The sequence below is a fragment of the Scyliorhinus torazame genome, chromosome 14 (genome assembly GCF_047496885.1).
Source record: "Scyliorhinus torazame isolate Kashiwa2021f chromosome 14, sScyTor2.1, whole genome shotgun sequence".
NCBI classification, from domain to species: Eukaryota; Metazoa; Chordata; class Chondrichthyes; order Carcharhiniformes; family Scyliorhinidae; genus Scyliorhinus; species Scyliorhinus torazame.
The window spans coordinates 184005479-184021208 of record NC_092720.1 but is presented as its reverse complement, the minus strand read 5'-3'; positions in this window follow the sequence as shown (position 1 = coordinate 184021208).

Below are 15730 nucleotides of genomic sequence, written 5' to 3'. Positions count from 1 at the left end.
GGGGCTCAGGTCAAGCTGGGAGTGAGGGTCTCGGGTCAGGGTGGGAGTGAGGGGCTCAGGTCAAGCTGGGAGTGAGGGTCTCGTGTCAGGGCGGGAGTGAGGCGCTCGGGTCAGGGTCAGGGCGGGAGTGAGGGGCTCGGGTCAGGGGAGTGAGGGGCTTGGGTCAGGGCGGGAGTGAGGGGCTCAATATTCTGTTAGAGCGGCTCAGTGTGAGGGAGGGTCAATCTGTTCCTTTCACTCGGAGTTCCAGGCTCTCTCTGAATTTCTTTCAGTCTCGTCACTCACTGAACATTGCTTGTTTTACAGGAAGAGGGAAGATCGGCTACAATCCTACAACGAGTAAACTGTTCATCAAACACCCTCTGGATCTGTGTGTAACTGTGTGAATCATTCTTCATTCTACTTCAGGCACACTGAGTAACTAATTGTTCTCTCTCTCTGAATGTGGGTGTGACATCCTCTGTCTTTGTTTGCATGTGTGTGTATCACTCCCTCTGAATGTACATGTATGACTGTGTCCCTCTGCTTCAGTAGGTATGTATGTCACCCTTTCACTCTGTGAATCTCTCTCTCGTCTGTCCGTCTGTCTTGCTCTCTGTCTGTGTCTGGCGGTGTGCGTATAGCCCTCTTTCTTTCTCCATGTTTGTGATTTTCTCTCTCCTGATTTTGTGTCTTGCATGCTGTTCCTGTCTCTCTGAATGTGAATTGTTTTTCTAAGGCCTCTTCTTTCATTAACAGCTCAGATAAAGGGAATTCTCATCCATCTCCACTGCCGGTGCCTGAGGTATGAATCGTGTCGATTAATGTTGGGAGCAAATGCTTCTAGTTGGGATATCATGGTTGGTGTAATAAATGTACAATCTGGAGGGTGGAATGTGAGCTCAGTGTCTGTCTCTCTGTATATAGTCACTAATGAGAAGCTCATTCAATTCAACACTGAGCTTTGAGACTGGCCTTCAAGAAATGACTGGTCTTCTACAGTCTGAGGATGGAGATATCCTGGAGAGTTTGGGGCAGATACATCCAGGAACATAGAACATAGAAAATACAGCACAGAACAGGCCCTTCGGCCCACGATGTTGGGCCGAACTTTTGTCCCCGATTAAGAACAAATCAATCTACACCCCAGCATTCTACCGTAATCCATGTACCTATCCAATAGCCGCTTGAAGGTCCCTAATGTTTCCGACTCAATCTCATTTGAGGCTGATGTCTCTTTCAGACTGGCCTTGAGGAGATGGCTGGTCCTGTACAGTCTGGGGGTTGGGAGGTTTGAGTCTGGAAACATCTGGAAGCATCTAATCTTGGATGTGGCTTCCTGTCAGCTGTTAATTTTCCTTAAGGGAGTTTGGATGCTAAAGTTGAGTTGAGTTGAATCCGCTAAAATAGATTACTGGGGTTTAATGTTGTTGCTCTCCTGGGATTCTGAATTACTGGGAGTTTGTAGGATGGTGTGCACTGGGAGGGGTATGGATCTGATTGAGAACTTGTAGCTGTTTTGGACTCCAGACCTTGAGGAGATTTACTGATCTTGGAGAGATTGCAATGTAGATTTAGCAGAATGATACCTGGTGACCCAATGGTGAAAGTAGGAGGAGAGGTTAAAAAGTTAGAAGGTCAAGGGGCAATTTGATTGAGGCTTTCAATATATTAACAGAAATGGAGTAGATAGAGAGCGAAACCATCCCTGCAGTTTGGGGAGGCTTGGAGGGGTCAGAGTCCAATTGAAGCCTGCCTTATGGAAACCGAAGCTTGGAAATACTTCTGCACAAAAAGGGTGGTAATAGTTTGAAACTCCCCTCCTGAAATTGAAATTGATGATCAATGAACTGCTAATACATCCGCTTGAAAATACCTACAAATCTAAAAAATTAGCAATGAGACAAATATAGAATATATATGGATATAGGTTTCACACACCAGGCAAGATATTAATCAATGATGGGACGTGCTTTAGCGGGTAACTGGTGTTCCTGTGCCCTTCGCTGGTTTCTGCTAGAGTTTGCAAGGTGGGTCTGTTGGATTTTGCTGCTGGTATTTTTTGGCTGCTGTTGGGTCTACTGGGATTTGCTGTCTTTCTATAACCACCCATGTCTTTCTCTTCCCCCAGTGTCCTCCTGTGTCCTGGGCTGGTAATCCAACATTGCACTCCCGGAGATCAGTTGGAGGAGAGGATGAGAGCATCGAGGGCCATTGATTCTTTAACACTATTCATTCTCAATTTTTGAAATTATTCAAATGATAATCCTTATTGGTGCCTGTTGCTGCTGGGATCCAAGCCAATTGGTGAAGCCTAAAATAAGACAGCTCTTTATTGCGAGAGGTTATTCACTTGTTCAGTTTCACAGTGCTCCTCCCATGTCCCACTATCCCACCTATTTATATTCTCATTAAATAAAATAAATGATCCATAAAATGATGTAATTAAAGATGGCAGGGGTAGTAACACCCCCTGAAGAGGCAAAGACAGGAATGTATCTTCAACCCGGAGAATTATATTTTATTTTTTTATTAATTCAAGGGATGTGTGCATCGCTGGCTAGGCCAGTACTTATTGCCCATCCCCAATTTCTCTTGAGAAGGTGGTGGTGAACTGCCTTATTGAACCAATGTAGGTACACCCAGAGTGCTGTTAGTGAGAGGCATCAGCGATACATTTCTAAGTTTCTGTTATATTTCTTTGTTGCCACAAAGAGCAAAGGTGTGGAGGCGCCCACAGTCTTCTTTCTTGTAAAACTCGACGAGAGATTTATGAAGGGTGTCACTCAAAATGATCAAGGTGATGATCTGCTCAAAGCCCGTGCAAACACTCTGCTGACGTCATGACACATCACATGACTCATAACCAGCAGGAATGTCTTTCCTGATAATTTCCAACTCAGAATGGTGAATGACCCGAAGGGGACCTTCCAGGTGGTGGTGTTTCCATGTTTTTGCTGCTCTTGACCTTCGAGGTGGTAGTGGTCGTGGGTTTGGAAGGTGCTGTCTGAGGAAACTTGGTGAGTTACTGCAGTGCATCTTGTAGATGGTACACACGGCTGCCACTGTACATCCGTGGTGGAGGGCCTGAATGGTTATGGAGCGGATCACAATTCTGCTTTGTCCTGGATGGTGTTGAGCTCTTTGAGCGATGGAGCTGCACTCAACCAAGCAGTTGGGCATTATTCCATCACACTTCTGACATCGGCCTTGCAGATGTTGAACAGACGTTGGGGGGTCAGGAGGTGAGTTACTCGCTGCAGGATTCCTGGTCTCTGACCTGCTCTTGTAGCCACAGCATTTATATAGCTGGTCCAGTTCAGTTTCTGGTCAATGGTAATCCCTAGGATGTTGCTAATGGGGGACTCAGTGATGGTAATGACATTGAATGTCAAGGGGCAATGCTTCGATTATCCATTATTGGAGAGAATTTGATTATGTGAGCTTATTTGGACACATTGTTTAGTTAGCGTGCTCCACGAGAGGCTGTCACCCCCTTTTACTAGTTTGTTTTGATCATTTGTTTTATTAATAAATGAGAAAGTAAAGAGTTGGAATTCCTGCTCCTGGGCCCGGCCCAGCCAAGCTGCCATTAACAGGTCGAAGCATCAGGCGGTCGAGGATAGGGAGGGTCGTCTTGCCTGACTGTCTGCCCCTCTTCCCAGTCACTTAAGCAGACAGATGAGAAGCAACTAAAAGATGTCGGAAGAGGTAGGTTTAAAGAAGAGGCTTAAAGCACAAAAATGAGAGTTATAACATGCACGGGTCTTATAGAAGTTACAGTGCAGGAGGAGGCCATTCGGCCCATCGAGTCTGCACCGGCTCTTGGAAAGAGCACCCTTCCCAAGCCCACACCTCCACCCTATCCCCACAACCCAGTAACCCCACCCAACACTAAGGGCAAGTTTGGACACTAAGAGCAATTTAGCATGGCTAATTCACCTAACCTGCACATCTTTGGACTGTCGGAGAAAACCGGAGCACCCAGAGGAAACCCACGCACACTCCGCACAGACAGTGACCCAAGTCGGGAATAGAACCTGAGACCCTGGAGCTGTGAAGCAGTTGTGCTAACCACCATGCTACCGTGCTACCCATGCTACTCTTACCAGGTAGGAATGATTAACTATCCCGTGGATCTTGCAGAATACATGCTCCCCCTATAAGCGGGGGGTGGGAAGCATTAACAATGTCTGGTTGTGTATAAATAGAGTCGATGAGTAAGGCACCGAATAGGGAAGACCCAGTGGGGAACTACTGGAGCTGGATATAATAGTAGTTGTAAAATAAAGTAAGTTTTTGTTTCAAAACCCTCGGTGTGGATTCTTCATGGTCCTTTGAAAAGAGAGGGGGAGCGATTTAGGGAGGAAATTTCAGAGAGGGCTTTGACAGCTGAAGGCCTGGTCACAATTGTAATTAAATCAGAGATGCTCAAGAGGTACAAGTGAGCTGAATTGCAGATATAAAGGAGGGTTTTAGGTCTATGGGAAATTACAGATATAGGAAAGGGGCCATAGAGCGATCTGAAACCAAGGATGAAAGTTTAAAATCAAGGTGCTCCTTAATAATGATCCAGTTTAACTCAATGAGCAGAGGAGTGAATGGAGATTCTGGAAAGTTCCCATCAGACTGGATAATAGCGAATGTAACTCCTCCATCCACGAAAGGAGGGAGACAGAAAGCAGGGGTCTACAGGGCACTTAGCTTAATATGTCATCGGGAAAATGCAGGAATCTATTATTAAGGAGGTTATATCAGGGCATTTAGAAAATCTCAATGCCGTCAGGCAGCATTAACCTGGTTTTGTAAAAGGGAAATCATGTTTGACTAATTTATTAGAGTTCATTGAGGAATTTGCATGTCCCATAAGTAAAGGGTTGATGTGATGTTCTTGGATTTCCAAAAAGGATTTGCTCAGGTGCCTTATTAAATATTACTGCACAAAGGAGGAGTAACATAATAGACTGGATAGAGGTTTGGTCAGCTAACAGGAAGCAGAGAGGATGGAGAAAAGTGTCATTTTTAGTTCAGCACGCTGACACTGGTGAAGGGCCACAGAGATCAAGACTGAAGCTTTAACTATTTACAATCTATGGGCGAGATCTACTGCCATATTGCGCCCAAAAGGCAGCACAGCACAGCGCAACACGGCTGCTAGATGCCGGGAAATCCCTCTTCCAGGATCTATCTGGCTTACCATGCCGAGTGAGATCTAACGCAATCTCATGAGATGTCACGATGTGAATCTCGCCTCTTGTGAGAGGGATTAGCTTTTAGCAAACCTGCATATTTCTACATCAGGCAGCATGGTAGCACAGTGGCACTGTTGTTTCACAGCACCAGTGGCCCAGGTTCGATTCCCGGCTTGGGTCACTGACTGAGCAGAGTCTGCATGTTCTCCCGGTGTCTGCGTGGGTTTCCTCCGGGTGCTCCGGTTTCCTCCCACAAATCCCGAAAGACGTGCTGTTGGGTGAATTGGACAATCTGAAATCTCCCTCTGTGTACCCGAACAGGTGCTGGAGGGTGGTGACTAGGGGCTTTTCACTGTAACTTCATTGCAGTGTTAATGTAAGCCTACTTGTGACAATAAAGATCATTATTCTTAAAGATGATTAATTGTGAGAGTGAGACAGCTCGTCTCATTCTAATACGCATTCCCACAATCTACCCAAGGTGGGGGATCTTAACTTCCTCACCTTGGAGCCTTCAGGCAAGTGCCATTCAGTGCTGGTCTCCACAAATGGGGACCAGATGAAACAGCACTCTCAGGAGACCTCCAGGGGACCGGGGGCCACCTGGTGCTTTCCCTCTTGACAGGGTGACACTCTGGCAGGGGCAGTGTGCTGTGGGATCAGACCCAGGGGTTCCCCATGTGTGTGTGTGTGTGTGGAGGGGGGTGGGGATGCTGAGGTCCAGTTTATCGGTGATTTGGGGCATGGTGGAGGTTCAGGGCAGTCGAGAGATCGATCTCATCCTGCACTGAGGAAATCCGGTGAGCGGAGCTCCTCAGTGCAAAAAAACGGTGAGGCCCCAATCTACCCTCATGGCCGATTGTGGAAGGGAAATTAACATAAACCAACTTTGAAGCATGCTGGGAAATGCTTGACTATAGTTCAACACTGCTTTTGGACTAAAATATGTAGGTCAGGTAACATAAATGAAAGACTGCTTAATATTCTGGTTTCGGCCTTATTATGAAAATACATTGACCTCCAAAAGATAACAAAATGTGTACTCGAGTTGTTTTTAGCCAAGGGCAAGAACATGCTTATTACGTATTTCATTTTACGGTACTTTCCAAGGTCTATTTAATATAAACATGCCTGTTTACTTCAAGCTGTTATTTCAGACTATAAAGATGTGCATTCTTCAATCGAATCTCAGAGTGCAGTGCCTTGGCTTTGCAGCTAGAACACTCTCTCTCCGCAAATATATTTGTGTAAATACATTTCCTCAAATCGAACCTCAAGAAATTTGTCTTTATTTTGATTTCCACGACACCGATCGATAGTGTGGTGTTTCTAGGCGTTCCAAGCACCAGGAAACGCCCGGCTAATTGGGGCTGGTTTAGCACAGGGCTAAATCGCTGGCTTTGAAAGCAGACCAAGGCAGGCCAGCAGCATGGTTCAATTCCCGTACCAGCCTCCCTGAACAGGCGCCGGAATGTGGTGACTAGGGGCTTTTCGCAGTAACTTCATTTGAAGCCTACTTGTGACAATGAGCGATTTTCATTTTCATTTTTAGCTACCGGACTCTGTTCGCATTCGGGTAGATCGCACTTGGATTTGCTGATGACAGAAAGATAGGTAGGAGTGTGAGTTATGAAGAGCACGTCAAATGTCTGCAAAGGGTTAACAAAGGGTTGCAAAGAGACATACTGAGTGGACACATAATTGACAGCTAATGGATGGCCAGAATTCTCCAGCACATCCCTGGTTTCGGGATTCTCTGGTCCCTCCGGGAGCATACCCCAGCCGGCAGGATTCCCAGCGGCATGGGGTGATTTCACTGAGAAATCTCATTGATAGCGGTGAGAGTATAGAATCATAGAATCCTTACAGCGCAGAAGGAGGCCATTAGGCTCATCGGCTTTGCACTGAACCCCCGAAAGAGCATCCTACCCAGGCCCACTTCCCCGCTCTATCCCCATAACCCTGCCTAACCTGCACATCTTTGGGAGGAAACTGGAGCGCCCGGAGGAAACCCATGCAGATAAGGGGCGAAAGTGCAAACTCCGCACCGACAGTCACCCAAGGGCTGGAATTCAACTCTAGTCCCAGGCGCTGAGGCAGCACTGCTAACCACTGTGCTGCTGCCAGCGAAGGGTGCAGCCAAATTCTCCGTCCTCACGAATGACAAATCCACCCCACAATGTGTGAAAATGTGAACCTGTCCACTTTGAAAGGAAAAATAGAAAAGCAATACATTATTCAAATGACACGAGATTGCAGAACTCTCGAGTACAGAAGTACCTGGGAGCCTTGGTACAGGAATCGCTCAAAGCTAGTATACGGTTACAGCAAGTGATTAGCAAGTCAAGTGGAATATTATGTTTTGCAAAGGGAATGGAATATCAAATTAGGCAAATTTAGCTGGAGATGTGCAGGGCTTAAATGAGGCCAAATCTGGCGTATCATCAGCATGTTTGGTCTTCACATTTAAGAAAGGAAATAAATGCATTAGAAGCAGGGGCGAAATTCTCCCCAAACGGCGCGATGTCTGCCGACTGGTGCCCAAAACGGCGCCAATCAGACGGGCATCGCGCCGCCCCAAAGGTGCGGAATGCTCCGCATCTTTGGGGGCTGAGCCCCAACCTTGAGGGGCTAGGCCGGCGCCGGAGGGATTTCCGCCCCGCCAGCTGGCGGAAACGGCCTTTGTTGCCCCGCCAGCTGGCGCGGAAATGACATCTCCGGGCGGCGCATGCGCAGGAGCGTCAGTGGCCGCTGACAGTTTCCCGCGCATACGCAGTGGAGGGAGTCTCTTCTACCTCCGCCATGGTGGAGACCGTTGCGGAGGCGGAAGGGAAAGAGTGCCCCCACGGCACAGGCCTGCCCGCGGATCGGTGGGCCCCAATCGCGGGCCAGGCCACCGTGGGGGCACACCCCGGGGCCAGATCGCCCCGCGACCCCCCAGGACCCCGGAGCCCGCCCACGCCGCCTTGTCCCACCGGTAAATAGGTACTTTAATTTACGCCGGCGGGACAGGCAATTTATCGGCGGGACTTCGGCCCATCTGGGATGGAGAATCGAGCGGGGGGCGGGCCCGCCAACCGGCGTGGCCCGATTCCCGCCCCCGCCGAATATCCGGTACCGGAGACTTCGGCAACTGGCGGGGGTGGGATTCACGGCAGCCCCCGGCGATTCTCCAACCCGGCGGGGGGTCGAAGAATGACGCCCCAGATCAGAGAAGGTTCACTCGACTGATTCCTGGAATGAACTGAGGTATCTTATGAGGAACGTTCAGAGAGGTTGGGCCTGTACCAGTTGGAGTTTAGAAGTATGAGAGGTGATCTTATTGAAACATAAGATCCTGAGGGGGACTTGATAGGGAGGGTGCTTATGGGAGAGACTAGAACGAGGTGTTACAGATGGAAAAGTAAAGAGATCCCCATTATAAACTTGAGTTGAGGAGAATTTTATTTTCTCTCAAGAGGGTTGTTAGTGGGCAGTACGGTGGTGCAGTGGATCGCACTGCTGCCTCACAATGCTGAGGACCTGGGTTTCGATCCCGGCCCTAGGTCACTGTCCGTGTTTGCGCGGGTCTCACCCCCACAACCCAATGATGTGCAGGGTAAATCGATTGGCGACGCTAACTTGCCTCTCCATTGGGAAAAAAAGAATTGGAAACTTTAAATTTATAAACAAAAAAGGTTGTTAATCTGTGGAATTCTATTTCCCAGAGACAGGTGAAGCAGGGTCAATGGCTGGTTTCAAGTCTGGGTTCAATAGATATGTGGTTGATAAAGGAGTCAAAGGTTACAGGGGTAGGCAGGGGAGTTGATGTTGAGGCAACAACACAGCAGTTTTGGGTGGCCTCACGCTTACAGAGGGTAGCATGGGGGAGCCCAGTGAGGACGACATTGAAATAGTTGAATCGAGAGGTAAAACAATACTATAAGGGTTTCAGTAGCAGGTGAGTTGAAACAGGAGCAGAGTTAGGTGAGGTATTGGAAGTGGATTTTGTGTGATGGTGCAGTTACATTTTTGGAAGCTGATCTCGGGGTTAAACGTGGCAGATTTGAAACAGTTAAATCAGCCTTTAAAACAGGTTAGTCTCTTTCGTGAAACATTAATTAAGGTCTACCTTCAGCCTTTTTAATAAAATCATCTTTATTGTCACAAGTCGGCTTACATTAACACTGCAATGAAGCTACTGTGAAAAGCCCCTAGCCGCCACATTCCTGCGCCTGTTCGGGTACACAGAGGGAGAATTCAGAATGTCTAATTCACCTGACAGCAGGTCTTTCGGGACTTGTGGGAGGAAACCGGAGCACCCGGAGGAAACCCACGCAGACACAGGGAGAACGTGCAGACTCCACACAGACAGTGACCCAAGTCAGGAATTGAACCTGGGACCCTGGCGCTGTGAAGCAACAGTGCTAACCACTGTGCTAAATAATCCCACAGGTGGTGTGGGGTATCTTCTGATGAAACTTCATTTAACCTGAAACATTCTGGAGGTTTTGTTCCACAACCCTGCCGCCTGTTGTTGGCCAGTGGCGGGATCGTGCCATCAATGGAACTTCCCATTGAAAATGCAAGCGGCTGGGGTTTACCATCAGCTACACTGGAATATCCTGCTGCCAAGGATGGCCGTAAAATGCGTCCTCCACCCTTGTTTCTCTCCACAGCTGCTGCCTGACCTGCTGAGTATGTTGCAGCATTGTTTGTCTTGATTTCAGATGTCCAGCCTCTGCAGTAACTTGCCTTACAATTAGGATTACTCCCTGGGTGGAAGTACACTCTACATGTGATGGCACACCAATGGTCATGCAACAGGAACCATTGCATCAGCCACTGTGCCACATATATATGTGGTCCCTTTGTCAGTCACATTGCTCAGACTGTGTTTCGCTATATTTTAAGCATTCAATAAAACTTTCCTTATACCCTTGTTCCACAGCAAACCCGATGGCGACTGGTTTAGCCCAATTGTTGCCTTGCTGTGGTACAAGCCATCCAATTACGCGAGATAATGAATCCATTTGCCTTCCCAGGTCGCGGCCTCAGGTGCAGAATCTCTGGGTTCAACAGTTTCCCATATTCGGACTCCGATCAGCTTGTGCACAGTCCTACGGCAAATTGCCTAGGTCAAGGAAATAGGAACATACAAACCAGGCCATCGGCCCCTCGAGCCTGCTCCGCTGTTCAATAAGAAGATTGCTAATCTGAGTGTAATTTAAATCCAACATTCCCACCTATCCCCTATAAACTTTCGTGCCTTTGTTAATCAAAAATCTTATCTGGCACTGCCTTAAAAATATTGAAAGTCTCTGCTTCTACTTTCTTTTGGGTTCCAGAGTCTCTCCACCCTCTGAGAGAAAAAAATTCTCCTCATCTCTGTGTGAACTCAGTGACACCTTGGGCAGGATTCTCCAGTCGCCGACGCCGAAATCGCGCTCGGCAATGGGCCGCAGAATTCAAATTCCCGACCGAATCAGGACGGCGCCGCTTCTGTGATGCTCCGCCCCTCCAAAGTGGCGTACTCGGAGAGTACACCGCACCACGTATCCATGGCCTCGGGCAATCCCCGATGCGCCGCCCCTGACCTGCCGAGTTTCGGATGGTGTGGGACATGTGTGGCCTCACCCGTCGGGAACTCAGCGTGGCGGCTGCGGACTACGTCCAACGGCACCACAGTTTGGGAGGGCCGATTCACAGGTAGGGGGGACATTATTCGGGGCTGGGGTTCACTGTGAGGGGATGGTCCGGTGCACGCGAGCCGGCCGAAGGGGGGAACTATGTTGCAGTCCGGGTCCGCGAGTGGCATCCGCCATGAAGCATGGCCCGGCCGCTGCAGGCCGCCGCCCTGTGCATGAGCGGCCACGGACCCGGCAATTCTCCAAGCCGTATTGGCAGCGAGAGCCGGGTGCTCTACGCTGCCTTCCTGCTAGCTCCCAGTCAAACGGGGAATCAGTGGCCGTTTTGCGCCAGGTTTCCACGTCAACGTTGCCACGTGGCGACATAGTCTGAAAATCGGATAATCCAGCCCCTAATTTTTAAACGGTGAACCCCAATTCTAGATTCTGCCACAGGAGGAAACATCCTCTCCACATCCACCCTGTCAATACCCCTTAGGATCTTAAAGGTTACGATCAACTCAATTCTTACTCTTCTAAACTATGGTGGATACAAATCTAACCTCTAAATTTTCCTCATAAGATGCATTCCTGCTATTAGTATGGTACACATCATGGTAGCCAGCTCTCTTGTCTAGAATTCAAGGCCTTACTGTTTTTACTGCCCTATATCTGGGCCTCTGAGTTTCTTCATTCTCACTCTCACACAGTAGGCTGCCTACTTCCACACTCAGCTTCAATTCCTGCCAAAGAGCTTACTTTTGACAATTGGGATTCCTTTCAAAATCTTTCCGGTCATAGAACCACTGAATTGTTACAGCGCAGAAGGAAGACATTCAGCCCATCCTGTCTACACTAGTTCTCCGAGTGAGCAGTTTGCTTCATGCCATTCCCAGCCTTCTCCCCATGACCCTGTATATCCATCCTTTTCAGATCACAGTCTAATTCCATGCAGAATGTTTTGGTCGAATCTGCCTCCACCACACTCTCAGGCAGTGCATTCCAGATCTTAGCCGCTCCCTGTTTTGTTGCGCGTTTGGTGTCTAGGCGGGGCTAATTGGGGCTTGTCTATTCCCCCAAAGCGAGCTGCTCAAGACTGTAATTTCTCAAAATCATTGCTGAGAATTTACAGCTACTATTTACACTATTTTGCACAGAGCTGGATCTTGTCGCTCCAGAGCTCTCTTATTCAGTTGTGTGACCACACATCATTATTAAATCAGCATCACGTAGGCTTCTGACATGGACATTTTACATTCACGACACGCAAAAGATTTTCCTCGTCAATTTTGCTCCTTTTACCAAGTAATTTAAATCTGTGCTCTCTTGTTCTCCATCCTTTCACAAGTGGGGACAGTTTCTCCCGATCTACTCTGTCCAGACCTTTCACAATTTTGAATATCTCTATTAAATCATCTCTTGGCTTTCTCTTCTACAGGGAAAACACAACAAACCTCTCAAATCTATCTTCATAACTGAAGTTTATCGTCCCGGGAGCTGTTCTCATTCATCTTTTCTGCGCTCGCTACAATGCCGTCACATCCTTCCTAAAGTGTGCCCAGAACTGGACCTAATATTGCTTCTGAGGCTGAACTAGTGTCTCATATAAGTTCAACATAATCTCCTTGCTCTTGTACTCCAAGCCCCTATTAATAAAGCTTATGATATTGCATGCTCTATTGTCCACTTTCTCAATCTTCAAAGGCTTATGAACAAAGGTTCCTTTGTTCCTGCACTCTTTCTATACCTTATATTATCTCTCCATTTTTTTCATACCAAAATGAATCACTTTACGTTTCTCCGCATTGAACGTCACATGCCATCTGCCCTTCCATGATCGTCCCCATAGCTCACAATGATTCCGGTTTTTACACCATCTGCAAGTTTTGAAATTGATCTCTGTACACAAAGGTCGAGGTCACGAATATAGGGTGGCACAGTGGTTAGCGCTGCTGCCTCACAGCGTCAGGGACCGGGGTTAAATTCTGGCTTTGGATCACTGTCTGTGTGGAGTTTGTACATTCTCCCCATGTCTGTGGGTTTCCTGCGGGTGACGGTTTCCTCCCACAGTCCAAACATGTGCAGGTTAGCTGGATTGGCCATGATAAACTGCCCTTTAGTGTCGAGGGATGTGCAGGTTAGGTTATGAGGTTATGGGGTTAGAGAAGAGTGGGCAAGGATGGAGTGCTCCTTTGAAGGGTCAGTGCAGATTCGATGGGCTGAATGGCCCCCTTCTGCATTGTAGGGATTCTATGATATAACAGAAAGAACAAGGGTCGCAAAACTAACCTCTGGGGAACTTCATTATAAATCCTACAGCTCCAAAATCATTGATTAATCATCACTCATTGATTCCTGTCACTCACCCAATTTTGTCTCCATCTTGCTACTTTCCTTTATGTTCCATGAACTATAACATTGCCCAGAGGTCTGTTGTGCGGCACTGCATCTAACGGCTTTTGGAAATCCATGTACACCGCATCAACAGCATTACCTTCATCAACTCTCTCCATTGGCTCGACACTACTTTCCATTCAGAAATTTATGTTGCTTTATTTCATGAAATCAGATTGTCCATGTGACTTTTTAACGTTGACCAAAATTACCATTACTCGAAGTTTCCCCAGCACCAAAATAAAATTAATTGGGCTGTAGCTGCTGGGCTCTTCAGTTCACACTTTTTTGAACAAGGCAGAGAAATGCCTAACATTGTACAACATTGTGTGTTGAAACAGCACAAACAAGACTTTCCAAGGGCAACTGAATTCTACGTTGTTAATGATTATTTATCAGAAAGAACTAAAACCTCACAAAAAGAAGAAACTTCTGAGATTTCAACAACAGTAACCCTGGGTTCAACATTCATGGAGAAGAAACCTGAGGTTGGAACTCAGAGGAAAGTAACAAACCCTCCAGAGTATGTCTGGCCAGGTGTCTCTATCGGTTAGTATTTTGAATTCAAACTGAGACTTGAGAATTATGTAACTGTTCGAATAAGCGCATGACTAAAGTATTTTTGAGTTAAATAAAGTTGTTTTAAATAAACGTCAGAGTGGTCGGTCTGATCTGGAGTTAACATCTCAGTCACGCAGCCTGAGCTTGAATTAAGAGGGCAGTGAGCCCCACATGACGGCCAGGAACAAGTGGATGAAGGCAGTATAAAATAAAGGACTGGGTAGCTGATGAGTTCTGAGGGCATAAGAACGTAAGAACTAGAAGCAGGAGTAGGCCAGCTGGCCCCTCGAGCCTGCTCCACCATTCAATGAGATCATGGCTGATCTATTGTGGACTCAGCTCCACTTTCCGGCCAGAACACCATAACCCTTAATCCCTTTATCTTCAAAAAACTATCTATCTTTATCTTAAAAATATTTAATGAAGGAGCTTCTACTGTTTCACTGGGCAAGGAATTCCATAGATTCACAACCCTTTGGGTGAAGAAGTTCCTCCTAAACTCAGTCCTAAATCTACTTCCCCTTATTTTGAGGCTATGCTCCCTAGTTCTGCTTTCACCCACCAGTGGAAACAACCTGCCCGCTTCTATCCTATCTATTCCCTTAATAATTTTATATGTTTCTATAAGATCCCCCCTCATCCTTCTAAATTCCAACGAGTACAGTCCCAGTCTACTCAACCTCTCCTCGTAATCCAACCCCTTCAGCTCTGGGATTAACCGAGTGAATCTCCTCTGCACACCCTCCAGTGCCAGTACATCCTTTCTCAAGTAAGGAGACCAAAACTGAACACAATACTCTAGGTGTGGCCTCACTAACACCTTATACAATTGCAGCATAACCTCCCTAGTCTTAAACTCCATCCCTCTAGCAATGAAGGACAACATTCCATTTGCCTTCTTAATCACCTGTTGCACCTGTAAAACAACTTTTTGTGACTCATGCACTAGCACACCCAGGTCTCTCTGCACAGCAGCATGTTTTAATATTTTATCATTTAAATAATGATCCCTTTTGCTGTTATTCCTACCAAAATGGATAACCTCACATTTGTCAACATTGTATTCCATCTGCCAGACCCTAGCCCATTCACTTAGCCTATCCAAATCCTCTGCAGACTTCCAGTATCCTCTGCACTTTTTACTTTACCACTTATCTTTGTGTCGTCTGCAAACTTGGACACATTGCCCTTGGTCCCCAACTCCAAATCATCTATGTAAATTGTGAACAGTTGTGGTCCCAATACTGATCCCTGAGGGACACCACTAGCTACTGATTGACAACCAGAGAAACACCCATTAATCCCTACTCTTTGCTTTCTATTAATTAACCAATCCTCTATCCATGCTACTACTTTACCCTTAATGCCATGCATCTTTATCTTATGCAGCAACCTTTTGTGTGGCACCTTGTCAAAGGCTTTCTGGAAATCCAGATATACCACATCCATTGGCTCACCGTTATCTACCGCACTGGTAATGTCCTCAAAAAATTCCACTAAATTAGTTAGGCACGACCTGCCCTTTATGAACCCATGCTGCATCTGCCCAATGGGACAATTTCCATCCAGATGCCTCGCTATTTCTTCCTTGATGATGGATTCCAGCATCTTCCCTACTACCGAAGTTATGCTCACTGGCCTATAATTACTTGCTTTCTGCCTACCTCCTTTTTTAAACAGTGGTGTCACATTTGCTAATTTCCAATCTGCCGGGACCACCCCAGAGTCTAGTGAATTTTGGTAAATTATCACTAGTGCATTTGCAATTTCCCTAGCCATCTCTTTTAGCACTCTGGGATGCATTCCATCAGGGCCAGGAGACTTGTCTACCTTTAGCCACATTAGTTTGCCCATCACTACCTCCTTAGTGATAACAATCCTCTCAAGGTCCTCACCTGTCATAGCCTCATTTCCATCAGTCACTGGCATGTTATTTGTGTCTTCCACTGTGAAGACCGACCCAAAAAACCTGTTCAGTTCCTCAGCCATTTCCTCATC